Raw genomic sequence first — 15,089 nt, 5'->3', positions numbered from 1 at the left:
ATTGAATAAAAGTGTGTGTGTTGTTTTACCACTTAATAGTCCCACAAGGGGACTATAAGGGCTCTTTTACACGAGCGGATACTGTGCGTGGAATCCGCTGAGTGAAAGACTGCCAAACTTCGTTCCGGACAGCAGAGACACGGAACATAAACATGATTGATAATGCTCCGTGCCTCTCTGACTTTTTTTACTGCAAAATCACAGTGAGATAAAGTGGTCACTGTGATTTTGTAGTAAAAAGGTCAGAGAGGCACAGAGCATTATCAATCATGTTACTGCTCCTTGTCTCTGCTGTCAGGAGCGGGGTTTGGCATTCTTTCACGCAGCGGACTCCACACAGAGGCATCCGCTCATGTGAAAGAGCCCTAACAGACAGCTTTTTGATTGATGTTAAAATGCAATGCACTATTCCTATAGTGCAGGCAACCTCAAACTGCGGCCCTCCCGCTGTTGCAGTCTACAGGTATAAGCCTACAGCAGGGCATTGTGGGAGTTGTAGTTTTACAACAGCTGGAGGGATGCAGTTTGAGGATAACTGCTATAGTGCATTGTGTTTTAATGTCAGTGCTAATCTGAGAGGCGCAGCCTGCTGGAAATTACTCAAGGCTGGTCTGGGGCCTACATCAGACTCCTGCCAGCCTTCACACACATTGGCCACCGCGATCGTATTTGCAGGGTGCCGATGGAAGACAAAGGTATGCAAAGTGTTAAACAGCCCGGATTGGCACTCCTGCCAGTCCTGGCTGTTAGAGCCGGGCCCCCGCAAACTGCTGCACTTGGGACCCATGCAGCGCTTAGACTTGGCCACCGTAAAAAAAAACGGCGACCCAGCCTAAGGCCCCTTAGTGACCACCGTAAAAAGACGTATGTGTGGTCACTAAGGGGTTAAAGGCGTTTTCCGATATTGTAATATTGATGATCTAGCCTCAGGATAGGTCATCAGTACCCGACAGGTGGGGGTCCAACAACCGGGACTCCAGCGATCAGATGTTTAAAAAGGCAGCGGCGCCCGCAGTAGCACCACTTGCTCCTTACCCTAGGCCTGTGACTACACATTAATCGGTCACATGGCCTAGGAGCAGCTCAGCCCAGCTCATATGATGTTTGGAGTGTTACCGTTTGGAGGTGTGCCCCTCAAGAGTGACACTATCCAATCAGTGCTGCTTTTGTTAGATTGTGCACTGACAAACCCCCTACTGATAACGCCCATCTGGACCTTCTCTGCAAATTGCTAGAAATGAATTCCTAACATTTAACAGGAATGATATAGTAACGACACAACATAGAGTCATAAGAATTGATGCTCCAGAGTGGTCATTACATGGGGAATGCATGTAGTTACTAAAACAGACATGTCAGGAGAGGCGATGGGTCCTCTTTATAGGGAACCTGTCACCATGAGAATGTGAATTAATCTGCCAGCAGAATGTTCTAGAGCAGGAGGAGCTGAGCAGATACATATAGAGTTTTGGGGAAAGAGTCAGTAAACCTGTAATTTATCCATTTAAATTCCTGCTCATTCTGGGTTTTGTAGTCAAGGAGGCAGTCCTATCAGTGATAGTCATAGAAGGGAAGCGGTCAATCACTGATAGGATGGCCTCCTTGACGACAAAGCCCAAAATGAGCAGGAAGTTGAATAAATTACAAGTTTTACTGAATCTTTTCCCATAAAACTATATATCAATCTACTCAGCTCCTCCTGCTCTATAATATTTTGGCAGCAGCTCAGATACCAATTTCAACATGACAGGTTCCCTTTAAACTGGTTTTAGGACATATAGAAGTCATGAGCTATCTGCAAATGGAAATATGGCTATATTAGGCACTAATCTGTAGGCCAAAGTAGCACCAAACTGGTTATAATGTTTCATGTTATATTTACACATTGTGGTGCAGTTTAATGTCATGATTTGGCGAAAATCAAAGAAAAATACAAAGTATGACCACAAAGAGCCAATATAGCCTTCGTGCCATGAGCACGGATATTCGGGAACCAACAGCTTATGGTTATCCATAATGAAAAGATGGCTTGATTAGCAAAAACTGTCTCTACATCCAATGTGGATGGCTGCCGGAAAACAACATAAATATAAGATGCTTGTTTGGGGTGATGCTATGGACAGTGAAGCAGGGCCTAACGGACTGTTAGGCCCCTTGCAGACGAGCGTGTCCGGATTAGGTCCGGATGCATCGCGGTGCATTGCGGCAAAACCGCGCGAATAGGTACGCAATTGCAGTCAGTTTTGACTGCGATTGCCTTCCGTTGTTCAGTTTTTATCATGCGTGTGCAATGTGTTTTGCACGCGCGTGATAAAAAACTGACTGTGGTACCCAGACCTGAACTTCTTCACAGAAGTTCAGGTTTGGGTTCAAGGTTGTGTAGATTGTATTATTTTACATTCTGAATACAGAATGCATAGTAAAATAGGGCTGGAGGGGTTAAAAAATAAATAAAAATAATTTAACTCACCTTAATCCACTTGTTCGCGCAGTCGGCATCTCTTCTGTCTTCATCTGTGAGGAAAAGGACCTTTGATGACGTCACTACGCTCATCACATGATCATGGATCATGTGATGAACGTAGTGACGTCATCAAAGGTCCTATTCCTCACAGAACAAGACAGAAGAGATGCTGACTGCGCGAACAAGTGGATTAAGGCGAGTTAAATTATTTTTATTTTATTTTTTTAACCCCTCCAGCCCTATTTTACTATGCATTCTGTATTCAGAATGCTATTATTTTCCCTTATAACCATGTTATAAAGGGAAAATAATAATGATCGGGTCCCCATCCCGATCATCACCTAGCATCAGTGCGTGAAAATCGAACCGCATCCGCACTTGCTTGCGGATGCTTGCTATTTTGACGCAACCCCATTCATTACTATGGGGCATGCGTTACGCGAAAAAACGCACAAAGAGGAGCATGCTGAAAATCACTGCTCATGTGCACAGCCCCATAGAAATGAATGTGTCCGGATTCAGTGCGGGTGCAATGCGTTCACCTCACGCATCGCACCCGCGCGGAAATCTCACCCGTGTGAAAGGGGCCTTAAGGTAACTTTACTAACTCTTCAATCTTCCCTACCTGTGGATATCAGTACAGGAATCTCTTTTGGCACATTCAGCATGGCTTTAACCCCTTCAGGACCCTGCCATTTTTCACTTTAAAGGTCCAGCCCATTTTTTTGAAAAAATAAATTAAAAAAAAATAGCAATTTTCTAAATTTCAATTTCTCTGCTTTAGGTTAAGTTCACACGAACGTGTGTGATCTGTGGCCGTATTGCGGCCCGCAAATCGTGGGCCGCAATACACGGCCACAGTTCCGTGTGAATTCCACAGTTCCGTGTGAATTCCCATTCACTTCAATGGGTCCGCTAATCCGGAATCGCGGAACGGCCGCACGGGACGGGACCCCTCGGAAGCACTACGGAGTGCCTCCATGGGGTTACGTCCCGTACTCCCGTTCCGCTAAAAGATAGAACAAGTCCTATCTTTTAGTGGAACGGCCGGATCGCGGACCCATTAAAGTGAATGGGTCAGCGATCCGATGCGGCTGACCTACGACCGGCGATCGTGCATTGCGGCCAGCTATTTGCGGGCCACAGCACAGGCACGGGTCACACACGTTCGTGTGAACTCTGCCTTAAAAACAGATAGGGATACCTCCTAAAATAGTTTTTACTTTACATTTCCCATATGCCTACTTCATGTTTGAATCATTTTGTAAATGACATTTTCTTTTTTTGGGACGTTAGAAGGCTTAGAAACTTAGAAGCAAATCTTAAAGGAAAGGACCAGTTCAGGTCTGAAGTCATTTTGTGGGGTTTACATAATAGAAACCACCCATAAATGGCCCCATTTTAGAAACTACACCCCTCAAGGTATTCAAAACCGATTTTACAAACTTTGTTAACCCTTTAGGTGTTCCACAAGAATTAAAGGAAAATGGAGATAACATTTCAGAATTTCGGCAGATTTTCCATTTTAATCAATTTTTCCCAGTAACAAAGCAAGGGTTAACAGCCAAACAAAACTCTATATTTATTACCCTGATTCTGTAGTTTACAAAAACACCCCATATGTGGTCGTAAACTGCTGTACGGGCACATGGCAGGGCACAGAAGGAAATGAGCGCCATATGGTTTTTGGAGGGCAGATTTCACTGGGATAATTTTAAGTTGCCATGTCACATTTGAAGCCCCCATAGCTAGATGCACCCCTAGAGTAAATACTCCAATAAAGTGACCCATTTTGGAAACTACGGGATAAGGTGGCAGTTTTGTTGGTACTATTTTAGGGTACATATGATTTTTGGTTGCTCTAGAATAGATTACACTTTTTGTGAGGTAAGGTAACAAACAATAGCTGTTTTGGCACTGTTTTTATTTTTTTTGTTCTTTACAAAGTTCATATGACAGGCTAGATCATGTGCTATTTTTACAGAGCAGGTTGTTACGGACGCGACAATACTGAATATAACTACTTTTTTTTATTGTTTCAGTTTTACACAAAGCATTTTTGAAAAAAAAAATATAACGTCTCCATATTCTGAAATCCATATATTATTTTTTTTGGGAGACTTATGTAGGGTCTCATTTTTTGCGGGATGAGATGATGGTTTGATTGGTACTATTTTGGGGTGCGTATGACTTTTTGATTGCTTGGTATTACACTGGGTGTGTAAGGTGACAAAAAATGGCTTTTTTGACACCATTTCTATTCAATTTTTTTTTTCCGTGTTCACCTGAGGGGTTAGGTCACGTTATTTTTATACAGCAGGTTGTTACGGACGCAGCAATACCTAATATGTCTACTTTTTTCTTTAAGTTTTACACAATAAATGCATTTTTAAAATAAAAAAATCATGTTTTAGTGTTTTCATATTCTGAGTGGCATAATTTTTTTAGTTTTTGGGCGATTGTCTTAAGGTCTAATTTTTTTGAAGGATGAGATGACGGTTTAATGGGTACTATTTTGGGATGCGTATGACTTTTTGATCGCTTGGTATTACACTTTTTGTGATGTAAGGTGATAAAAAATTGCTTTTTTGACACTGTTATTTATATATATTTTTTTCCGGTGTTCACCTGAGGGGTTAGGTCATGTGATATTTTAATAGACCTGGTTGTTACAGACACGGTGATACCTAATATGTCTACCTTTTTTTTTACCACTTAACACAATAAAAGCAGTTTTGAAACAAAAAAAGAATAAATCATGTTTTGGTGTCTCTATATTCTGAGAGACAGTTTTTTTTTTGCCCGATTGCTTTATGTAGGGGCTCATTATTTTGCGGGAATGAGGTGATGGTTTGATTGGCACTATTTTGGGGGGCATATGCCTTTTTGATTGCTTGGTTTTGCACTTTTTGTGATGTAAGGTGACAAAAAAAGTTGTTGTTTTAGCACAGTTTTTATTTAATTTTTTTCTACGGCGTTCAGGTGAGGGTGAGGATCATGTGATATTTTCTTAGAGCCGGTTGTTACGTACACGGCAATACCCAAAATGTCTGTTTTTCTTTTCTTTTTTCACAATTTTATGTGTTTTATTTTGGGAATATATATAATTTTTTTTAAACTTGAAACTTTTTATTTTTTTTTATTATGAACACCACTTTTTTTTTTACCCCACTCTGGGACTTTAACTTTTGGGGTCTATAAAGTGGCCCATTTTGAGCCTTAGCAACGCTCCTCTGTCTTCTCTTTACATAACACAGTCCATGTTGAGCAAGTCTCCACTGTCATGTAAACAGAAGACAGAGGAGCATTGCTAAGGGTACTTTCACACTTGCGTTGTTTGATTCCGGCAGGCAGTTCCATTACCTGAACTGAGGCAAACTGTATGCAAACGCGTGTCATTTTTTCTGACTGAACAGGATCCTGATCAGTCAGAAAAATGCATTGCAATACCGGATCCGTTTTTCCGGTGTCATCAGGCAAAACGGATCCAGTATTTATTTTTTTCTCATTTTTAAAGGTCAGACCGGAAGGACGGATCCGGCATTCCGGTATTTTGAATGCCGGATCTGGCACTAATACATTCCTATGGGGAAAAATGCCGGATCCGGCATTCAGGCAAGTCTTCAGTTTTTTTTCGCCGGAGATAAAACCGTAGCAAAAACCGTATTACATTCATTGGTGGCCAGTGCGGCCCCCCCCCCCTCCCTCCCCTGTATTCAATTCATTGCTGGCCAGTGCGGCCTCCCCTCTTCCCCCCCCCCCCCCCCCTGTATTCAATTCATTGCTGGCCAGTGCGGCCTCCCCCCCCCTAATCATTGGTGGCAGCGGTGAGTTCCGATCAGAGTCCCAGTTTAATCGCTGGGACTCCGATCAGTAACCATGACGCTGCTGCAGTCCTGGCTGCCATGATTACTTAGCAATTTTAGAAGCATTATACTTACCTGCGCTGTCTGTGACCAGCCGGGCGCTCCTCCTACTGGTAAGTGAAAGGTCTGTGCGGCGCATTGCTTATAGCACATACCTGTCACTTACCAGTAGGAGGAGTGCCCAGCCGGTCACAGACAGCGCAGGTAAGTATAATGCTTCTAAAATTGCTAAGTAACCATGGCAGCCAGGACTGCAGTAGCGTCCTGGTTGCCATGGTTACCGATCAGAGTCCCAGCGATTAAACTGGGACTCTGATCGGAATTCACCGCTGCCACCAATGATGGGGGGGGGGGATTTTAATTAGGAGGGCGGAGGGGAGGCCGCACTGGCCACCAATGAATTGAATACAGGGGAGGGAGGGGGCCGCACTGGCCACCAATGAATGTAATACAGGGGAGGGAGGAGGGCCGCACTGGCCACCAATGAATATAATACTGGGGAGGGAGGGGGGGCCGCACTGGTCAGCAATGAATGTAATACAGGGGAGGGAGGGGGGGCCGCACTGGCCACCAATGAATGTAATACAGGGGAGGGAGGGGGGCCGTACTGGCCACCAATGAATATAAAATACTGGGGAGGGAGGGGGGCCGCACTGGTCACCAATGAATGTAATACAGGGGAGGGAGAGGGGGCCGCAATGGCCACCAATGAATGTAATACAGGGGAGGGGGGCCGCACTGGCCACAAATGAATTTAAAACTGGGGAGGGAGGGGGGTCTGCCCCCTCCTGCCTGGCAGCACCTGATCTCTTACAGGGGGCTATGATACGTACAATTAACCCCTCAGGTGTGGCACCTGAGAGGTTAATTGTGCGGATCACAGCCCCCTGTAAGAGATCGGGTGCTGCCAGGCAGCAGGGGGCAGGCATGTACACAGTTCTTAGTATATTCTAACTTGAAGAGTCCCCTTCACTATGGGAAGACCTCTGTGTTAGAATATACTGCCGGATCTGAGTTTTCACGAAGTGAAAACTCAGATCTGAAAAAGCTTTCATGCAGACGGATCTGCGGATCAGTCTGTGTGAATGTAGCCTACGGACGCGGATGCCAATCTTGTGTGCATCCGTGTTTTTTCACGGACCCATTGACTTGAATGGGTCCGTGAACCGTTGTCCGTCAAAAAAATAGGACAGGTCATATTTTTTTGACGGACAGGAAACACGGACGCGGATGAACAACGGTGCATTTTCCGAGTTTTCAACGGACCCATTGAAAGTCAATGGGTCCACAGAAAATCACGGAAAACGGAACAACGGACACACACAACGGTCGTGTGCATGAGGCCTTAGGAGCAGCTAAGCTTTGAATTAGGGCTGGGCAATCAAATTGATAAAATATTGCATAAAATCAATTTTTTTCTGTCCAGAGCACTATGTCTACTAAGCTGTGTGGTGTGTACAGTCCAGTGCCATTAACCCTGGCACAGAGAACTTCTGGTTCCAGTGCTAGAGATGTGAGGCGGTAGCTGCAGGAGCTCCTAGTGAGACAGGGCAAAAGACCTGTCAAATCAGCCCTGCTACGGGCTCTGGCTGGATAAAGAAGCCCACCACCCTCCAGCTCTGCTCATTGAATCCCAGACATATAAGCCATTACCTGGTCTGCAGGGAGTGAAAGGAACAATCAGAGGAACTTGCATGCTAGCATGGGAATCCTGTGGCAGCCAATTTGGGAGCACTGAGAGACACTGAAGGTCCCAAGTGCTCCATGCACTCCTCCTGCGACTTTGGGTGTTAAATCGGTTACTCACTGGTGGTCAGAGTCCGCATACAGGGAACGAGGACTAGTTACTAGCCACTAGCATATCTGCAATACCCAGTCCCCATAGCTCTCTGTGCTTTGTGTTAAAAAACTGTTTTGATCCATATGCAAATGAACCTGATATGTGTCCTGTGTCCGGAGATGAGTCCAGCGGAAAGGAGCCCAGCACCGCCCCGCGTCCTCCGAATCTCCTCCTTGCTGGCTGACGTCACAGAGCTGGAGCGCCGAAATCTCGCGATGCGTGAGCTAGCGCATGTGTAGTTCGTTCCCTGTGCTGATGCCAGCACAGGGAGTGAACATGATGCAGACACTGCGCATGCGCTAGCTCGCGGTGGAAAAAGGTGGAAAAAGTATGTGAACCCTTGGATTTAATAACTGGTTGAACCTCCTTTGGCAGCAATAACTTCAACCAAACGTTTCCTGTAGTTGCAGATCAGACGTGCACAACGGTCAGGAGTAATTCTTGACCATTCCTCTTTACAGAACTGTTTCAGTTCAGCAATATTCTTGGGATATCTGGTGTGAATCGCTTTCTTGAGGTCATGCCACAGCATCTCAAATCGGGTTGGGGTCAGGACTCTGACTGGGCCACTCCAGAAGGTGTATTTTCTACTGTTTAAGCCGTTCTGTTGTTGATTTACTTCTATGCTTTGGGTCGTTGTCCTGTTGCAACACCCATCTTCTGTTGAGCTTCAGCTGGTGGACAGATGGCCTTAAGTTCTCCTGCAAAATGTCTTTTATAAACTTGGGAATTCATTTTTCCTTCGATGATAGCAATCCGTCCAGGCCCTGATGCAGCAAAGCAGCCCCAAACCATGATGCCCCCGCCACCATACTTCACAGTTGGGATGAGGTTTTGATGTTGGTGTGCTGTGCCTCTTTTTCTCCACACATAGTGTTGTGTGTTTCTTCCAAACAACTCAACTTTGGTTTCATCTGTTCACAGATTATTTTGCCAGTACTGCTGTGGAACATCCAGGTGCTCTTGTGCAAACTGTAAACGTGCAGCAATGTTTTTTGGACAGCAGTGGCTTCCTTTGTGGTATCCTCCCATGAAATCCATTCTTGTTTAGTGTTTTACGTATCATAGATTCGCTAACAGGGATGTTAGCATATGCCAGAGACTTTTATAAGTCTTTAGCTGACACTCTAGGATTCTTCTTCACCTCATCTTTACAGGACGGCCACTCCTAGGGAGAGTAGCAGCAGTGCTGAATTTTCTCCATTTATAGACAATTTGTCTTACCGTGGACTGATAAACAGCAAGGCTTTTGGAGAAACTTTTATAACCCTTTCAGGCTTTATGCAAGTCAACAATTCTTAATCATAGGTCTTCTGGGAGCTCTTTTGTGCGAGGCATCATTCACATCAGGCAATGCTTCTTGTGAAAAGCAAACCCAGAACTGGTGTGTTTTTTTATAGAGCAGGGCAGCTGTAACCAACACCTCCAATCTCATCTCATTGATTGGACTCCAGTTGGCTGACACCTCACTCAAATTCGCTCTTGTTGAGGTCATTAGTCTAGGGGGTTCACATACTTTTTCCACCTGCACTGTGAATGTTTACATGGTGTGTTAAAAAAACAAAACATGGTAACATTTAATTCTTTGTGTGTTATTAGTTTAAGCAGACTGTGATTGTCTATTGTTGTGACTTAGATGAAGATCAGATAACATTTTATGACTAAGGCTACTTTCACACCTGCGTTAGGTGCGGATCCGTCTGGTATCTGCACAGACGGATCCGCACCTATAATGCAAACGCTTGGATCCGTTCAGAATGGATCCGTTTGCATTACCATGATAATGCAAACGGATCCGTTTTGACTTTACATTGAAAGTCAATGGGGACGGATCCGTTTGAAAATTGAGCCATATTGTGTCAACTTCAAACGGATCCGTCCCCATTGACTTACATTGTAAGTCTGGACGGATCCGTTTGCCTCTGCACGGCCAGGCGGACACCCGAACGCTGCAAGCTGCGTTCAGGGGTCCGCCTGCTGAGCGGAGGACAAACGGTGCCAAACTGATGCATTCTGAGCGGATCCGCATCCACTCAGAATGCATTACGGCTGGACGGATCCGTTCGGGGCCACTTGCGAGAGCCTTCAAACGGAGCTCACAAGCGGACACCCGAACGCTAGTGTGAAAGTAGCCTAATTTGTGCAGAAATCCATATCATTCCAAAGGGTTCACATACTTTTTCTTGCAACTGTACATTAGGGATATTCCTGTTAAGGGTATGCAACGTTCTGTGGTATGATATCAGTGCATCAGTAGTTTCAATTGGTTTTTCATTATAGGCTACACAAGAGGAACTAGCAAAAGCCCAGTATGTTATCTTTACTGTATCTGTCTCCTGACACATTGAAAATCCCTGAGCTTGCTGTATAGGTAGTATCTGCCTGGCCCACAGCCCAGATGTGCTTCTTGATGGATGGGGCAAATTCATCAGTAATGAAGAAGGATGTTGAAGAACCACTGACTGAACAGAGCGAAGATAAAGCATAATAAAAACCAGAATAATCACCAGAAACGACATACTCTGCTTGCTACCAGCAGGCTCGAATAAATGTTAAAAACACCTAAATCTACTGTAGAAACAGTTCTGAGATTATCTGCTTCTTCACTAGTGCTGTGTGGATCTGACTCACATTAAACAGGGATGTCCATAGATGTAACACTAGCCTGCACCAAGGACTTCCACGAAAAGCTACTCCCCCCTCCCTAAAGGAGCTGATGCAGCACAGGGGAAGCCCGGCCAGTGACACTTTCTTGCTATGATCTCAGACAGGCAAGGACCTCCACATGCTGTGCCACCCTGCTGTCTAATCCAGGTGGTAGCAGCGAATTCCTCCAAGACGGAGCTGTGTGGTGGACCAACACAGGGGCATATTTTTTGGCTGCCTTTTTTTGGCTGCAATTTGACCGTAACATGCAAAAAAAAGACCCTAACAGTAACGAGTCCAGTACAAGATGTCCAAATGGAATTACCTGGGCACCAGAAATGCTCATGTGCACAGATCCTGTACGGCTTTACATGGCGCCCCTATGGCTCTGTCTCACTGAACCATAAGCACCCCATGCAGCGCCATACTTTTTCCTAGTTGCAGTGCACCTTCATATTGCACCATGGACCCGCAGCAGTTTCAGGGTGCATGAGCCCCTAGGGCTGTTTCACACGAGCGTGTGCAGTCTGGTAATCGCGCTCCGTGTGTGAACGGGATCCTCAGTTCTTGCAGGTGCGCATGGCATTATACGGATTTAAAATGCTATGTGCCTCTGCTTGACCCAATTTCTACAGAATGCACTTGCTGCAGATTAGAAATTTGCGGCATGTTCATTTTTCGGCATGGAAAAGCTCTGCAGAATGTGGATGAGGTTTATAACCTGCTGCAGGCTGGATCTACACAGGTAGAATTGGTAGCAATATGCCAGCGAGTGAGGAAAGACTATGCTAGGCTTCAGACCCTTAGTTTTAGTGATGGCCCACTGTCTCACCACTCGGACCCCCACGGATCAAAACTTTTGACACATCTCTATGGCACGTGAAAAGTTTTATGAAAGTGCAGTTAAAAAAAAAAACTGCACTGAAATGGTAAATAACACTTTATGGCTTCATTAAAAGCATAACTAAAACCAATTCATGAATCGTGACTAGATCAACAATTGAAGCAAATATTACCGGAGCCCCCCATGGACCTCTATTCAATAGGGGCAGAGAACCAAATGCTTTATTTAGAAAGCACTGGTGTGCAGCGCATACAAAAAGCTGAAGCAGCAGGTAGATTGTGATTTACAGCGCAGTCAGCTTTAGCACACGCATCACAGGGCGCACGTGATCCACATGTTGTTTTCCCCTAAAAGACAAGAATTCTATCCAAATGTCTGCAGAGATGAACAAAAACTCCATAAAGTGATCCACTGACTCTTCATTGCTGCAGATTAAAATGGTATTTAGATCCTATGCAGGGGGTGGGCAACCTGCGGCACTCCAGCTGTTTTGAAACTATAACTCCCAGCATGCATATTTGGTCTGCTCTTCTCAGAAATAAATGGAGCATGCTGGGAATCGAAGCTGCACAACAGCTGGAGTGCTGCAGGTTGCCCACCCCTGCAAGGGAATGACATATGGCTAGGATATGCCGTCACTGAGATCAGCAGGGAGGACCCTCATCAAAAGCTTAGAATGAAGGAGCCACAGATTCAGCACAGCAGTCTCTAAACCATCCCCCCCCCCCCCCCCTACCACCCATGCAGGGATACAGGGAACTGCAGCTAGCCCTTATCCCCCTAAATGGTGCCGTGCAGCAGGCATCCCTGTCCAGGGGGTGGCCAGGGCATACATCCTGCGCATCACACAAAGGCTGCATGCTCAGTTTTTCTGTGCGATGCAATCAATGAACAGACGCCGGATTTGTGCAACAACATGCAGTTGTGTCAGGCTCCAGCATAAAACAGGCCAGGCAAAACGGATGTGAGGGTATGGGGAGGAGTGATCGCTAATGTCATCGCTCTTTCCCAGTGCAGATTGTGTTTACACAGCACAAAAGATACAACTACCCGATGAACCAGCATTTTGCTCCTTCATCTGCGTGCATTTACACCGCCAGATAGTCGATAACTAGCGTTACGAGCGATACCTCTAACAATCGGAATCCCGGTTGCATTTCTGTTAATTCCTTAAAGGGAACCTGTCATGTGGATATTTGATTATAATCTAACTAATTATATACAATCATTAACTACTAAAAAGTACCTTAGATGTATTTACTAACTGGTGTGACAGATGGTTACCTCATAATATACACACAAAGATGCCGCATGCTAATGAGCTGATTTGAGTCCAGCGTGATGTCAGTGAGTCCAGCGTTTATTTAATTCAGAGCTATAGCCACTCCCCTGCCCACCTGCTGCTGGTTCATATGGAAACAAACTGTCAATCAGCAGCAGGTAGGGAGAGTCAGGAGCTCATGAATATTCATGACTCATCATTATCAGCTGGAGCTTTTCAATACAAGATGTTGGCAGATTGACTGGGTCAATTAAAGAAAGTGACCCAGCATTTTGCTAAGAGAATCAGTCGTCACTTATTTATGTTGCCCTTAGTTAGGACACCATAAAACTGGTAACAGGTTCCCTTCAAGTCAGACAGAGCTTTATTTTTGTTGGGGCTACCCCTGTATAAGCCAGAGCGGAAGGCAGCTAAGAAACAGCAGATATCCCTCTGGGAGGTTCAGCCAGGAAAAAAATAAAAAAATCCTTCTAGCTTTCACAGCCCAACAAAGTTACTTATCTAACTTTTTCCCAAAACATTCGGATTATACATCTGCGAACTAGTGATTATCATTAGCATCCGTATACTTATTATACCGGTCTAGAACATGTGCTTGCAGTGTAAATATTGGCTAACTACACGGATAGATTAAGCCTGAACCTTCAAACATAATCCCTTAATGCAAAAGGAAGATAAAAAGTACAACGAAGGCAAAGAAAAATAAAATAAAATGAAGACAGACTACTGAAACCTGTGACTTAAAGGTAGTATGTTATGAAAAGTATTTACTACCCACCCCAACAACTGGACTCCAGTCATCCTAAGAACGAAGGGTTCCTGAGACCCCGTGTCAATAGATTCACGCTGCCTGAACCACTTGCTCCCTCATTACAGAGAACGCTGCAGAACTAATTTATCAATGGGTCATCTGGGCAGCTCCCTGACCGATCTCTCTCTCTCTCTCTGGGTGGTATTACACTGCCTTGTTGCTGATAGATGCTAATCATCCATCGGCACTCGTTTGTCCTGGCCTGATACAAACTCTGGATGAGGGAGGAATAATCACTACCACAGTTGTTCCTCCCTCATTCTCTTCTAAAGATGATCGGCAGCACGTGCCTGGTTACACAGCGAGATGTGCTAAAGATAATTGGGCATCTTTCATCCTAATAAAAGATGTCCATCAACCGGTTACCGTACAGGGAGTGCAGAATTATTAGGCAAGTTGTATTTTTGAGGATTAATTTTATTATTGAACAACCACCATGTTCTCAATGAACCCAAAAAACTCATTAATATCAAAGCTGAATATTTTTGGAAGTAGTTTTTAGTTTGTTTTTAGTTTTAGCTATTTTAGGGGGATATCTGTGTGTGCAGGTGACTATTACGGTGCATAATTATTAGGCAACTTAACAAAAAACAAATATATACCCATTTCAATTATTTATTTTTACCAGTGAAACCAATATCACATCTCAACATTCACAAATATACATTTCTGACATTCAAAAACAAAACAAAAACAAATCAGTGACCAATATAGCCACCTTTCTTTGCAAGGACACTCAAAAGCCTGCCATCCATGGATTCTGTCAGTGTTTTGATCTGTTCACCATCAACATTGCGTGCAACAGCAGCAACCACAGCCTCCAGGACACTGTTCAGAGAGGTGTACTGTTTTCCCTCCTTGTAAATCTCACATTTGATGATGGACCACAGGTTCTCAATGGGGTTCAGATCAGGTGAACAAGGAGGCCGTGTCATTAGATTTTCTTCTTTTATACCCTTTCTTGCCAGCCACGCTGTGGAGTACTTGGACGCGTGTGATGGAGCATTGTCCTGCATGAAAATCATGTTTTTCTTGAAGGATGCAGACTTCTTCCTGTACCACTGCTTGAAGAAGGTGTCTTCCAGAAACTGGCAGTAGGACTGGGAGTTGAGCTTGACTCCATCCTCAAGCCGAAAAGGCCCCACAAGCTCATCTTTGATGATACCAGCCCAAACCAGTACTCCACCTCCACCTTGCTGGCGTCTGAGTCGGACTGGAGCTCTCTGCCCTTTACCAATCCAGCCACGGGCCCATCCATCTGGCCCATCAAGACTCACTCTCATTTCATCAGTCCATAAAACCTTAGAAAAATCAGTCTTGAGATATTTCTTGGCCC

At 44.7% G+C, this 15,089-nt stretch overlaps 1 protein-coding gene across 9 annotated transcripts in view; it reads right to left on the bottom strand.

Moving 5' to 3' along the window:
* Positions 1 to 15,089, bottom strand: part of ANKRD28 (ankyrin repeat domain 28) — a 170,843-nt gene that overhangs the window by 82,247 nt on the left and 73,507 nt on the right. The window lies entirely within an intron of this gene.

The sequence above is a fragment of the Bufo bufo genome, chromosome 5 (assembly GCF_905171765.1).
Source record: "Bufo bufo chromosome 5, aBufBuf1.1, whole genome shotgun sequence".
In the NCBI taxonomy this organism is placed as follows: domain Eukaryota; kingdom Metazoa; phylum Chordata; class Amphibia; order Anura; family Bufonidae; genus Bufo; species Bufo bufo.
The sequence above is the reverse complement of the archived record's forward strand: the minus strand, read 5'-3'. Positions and strand labels throughout refer to the sequence as shown.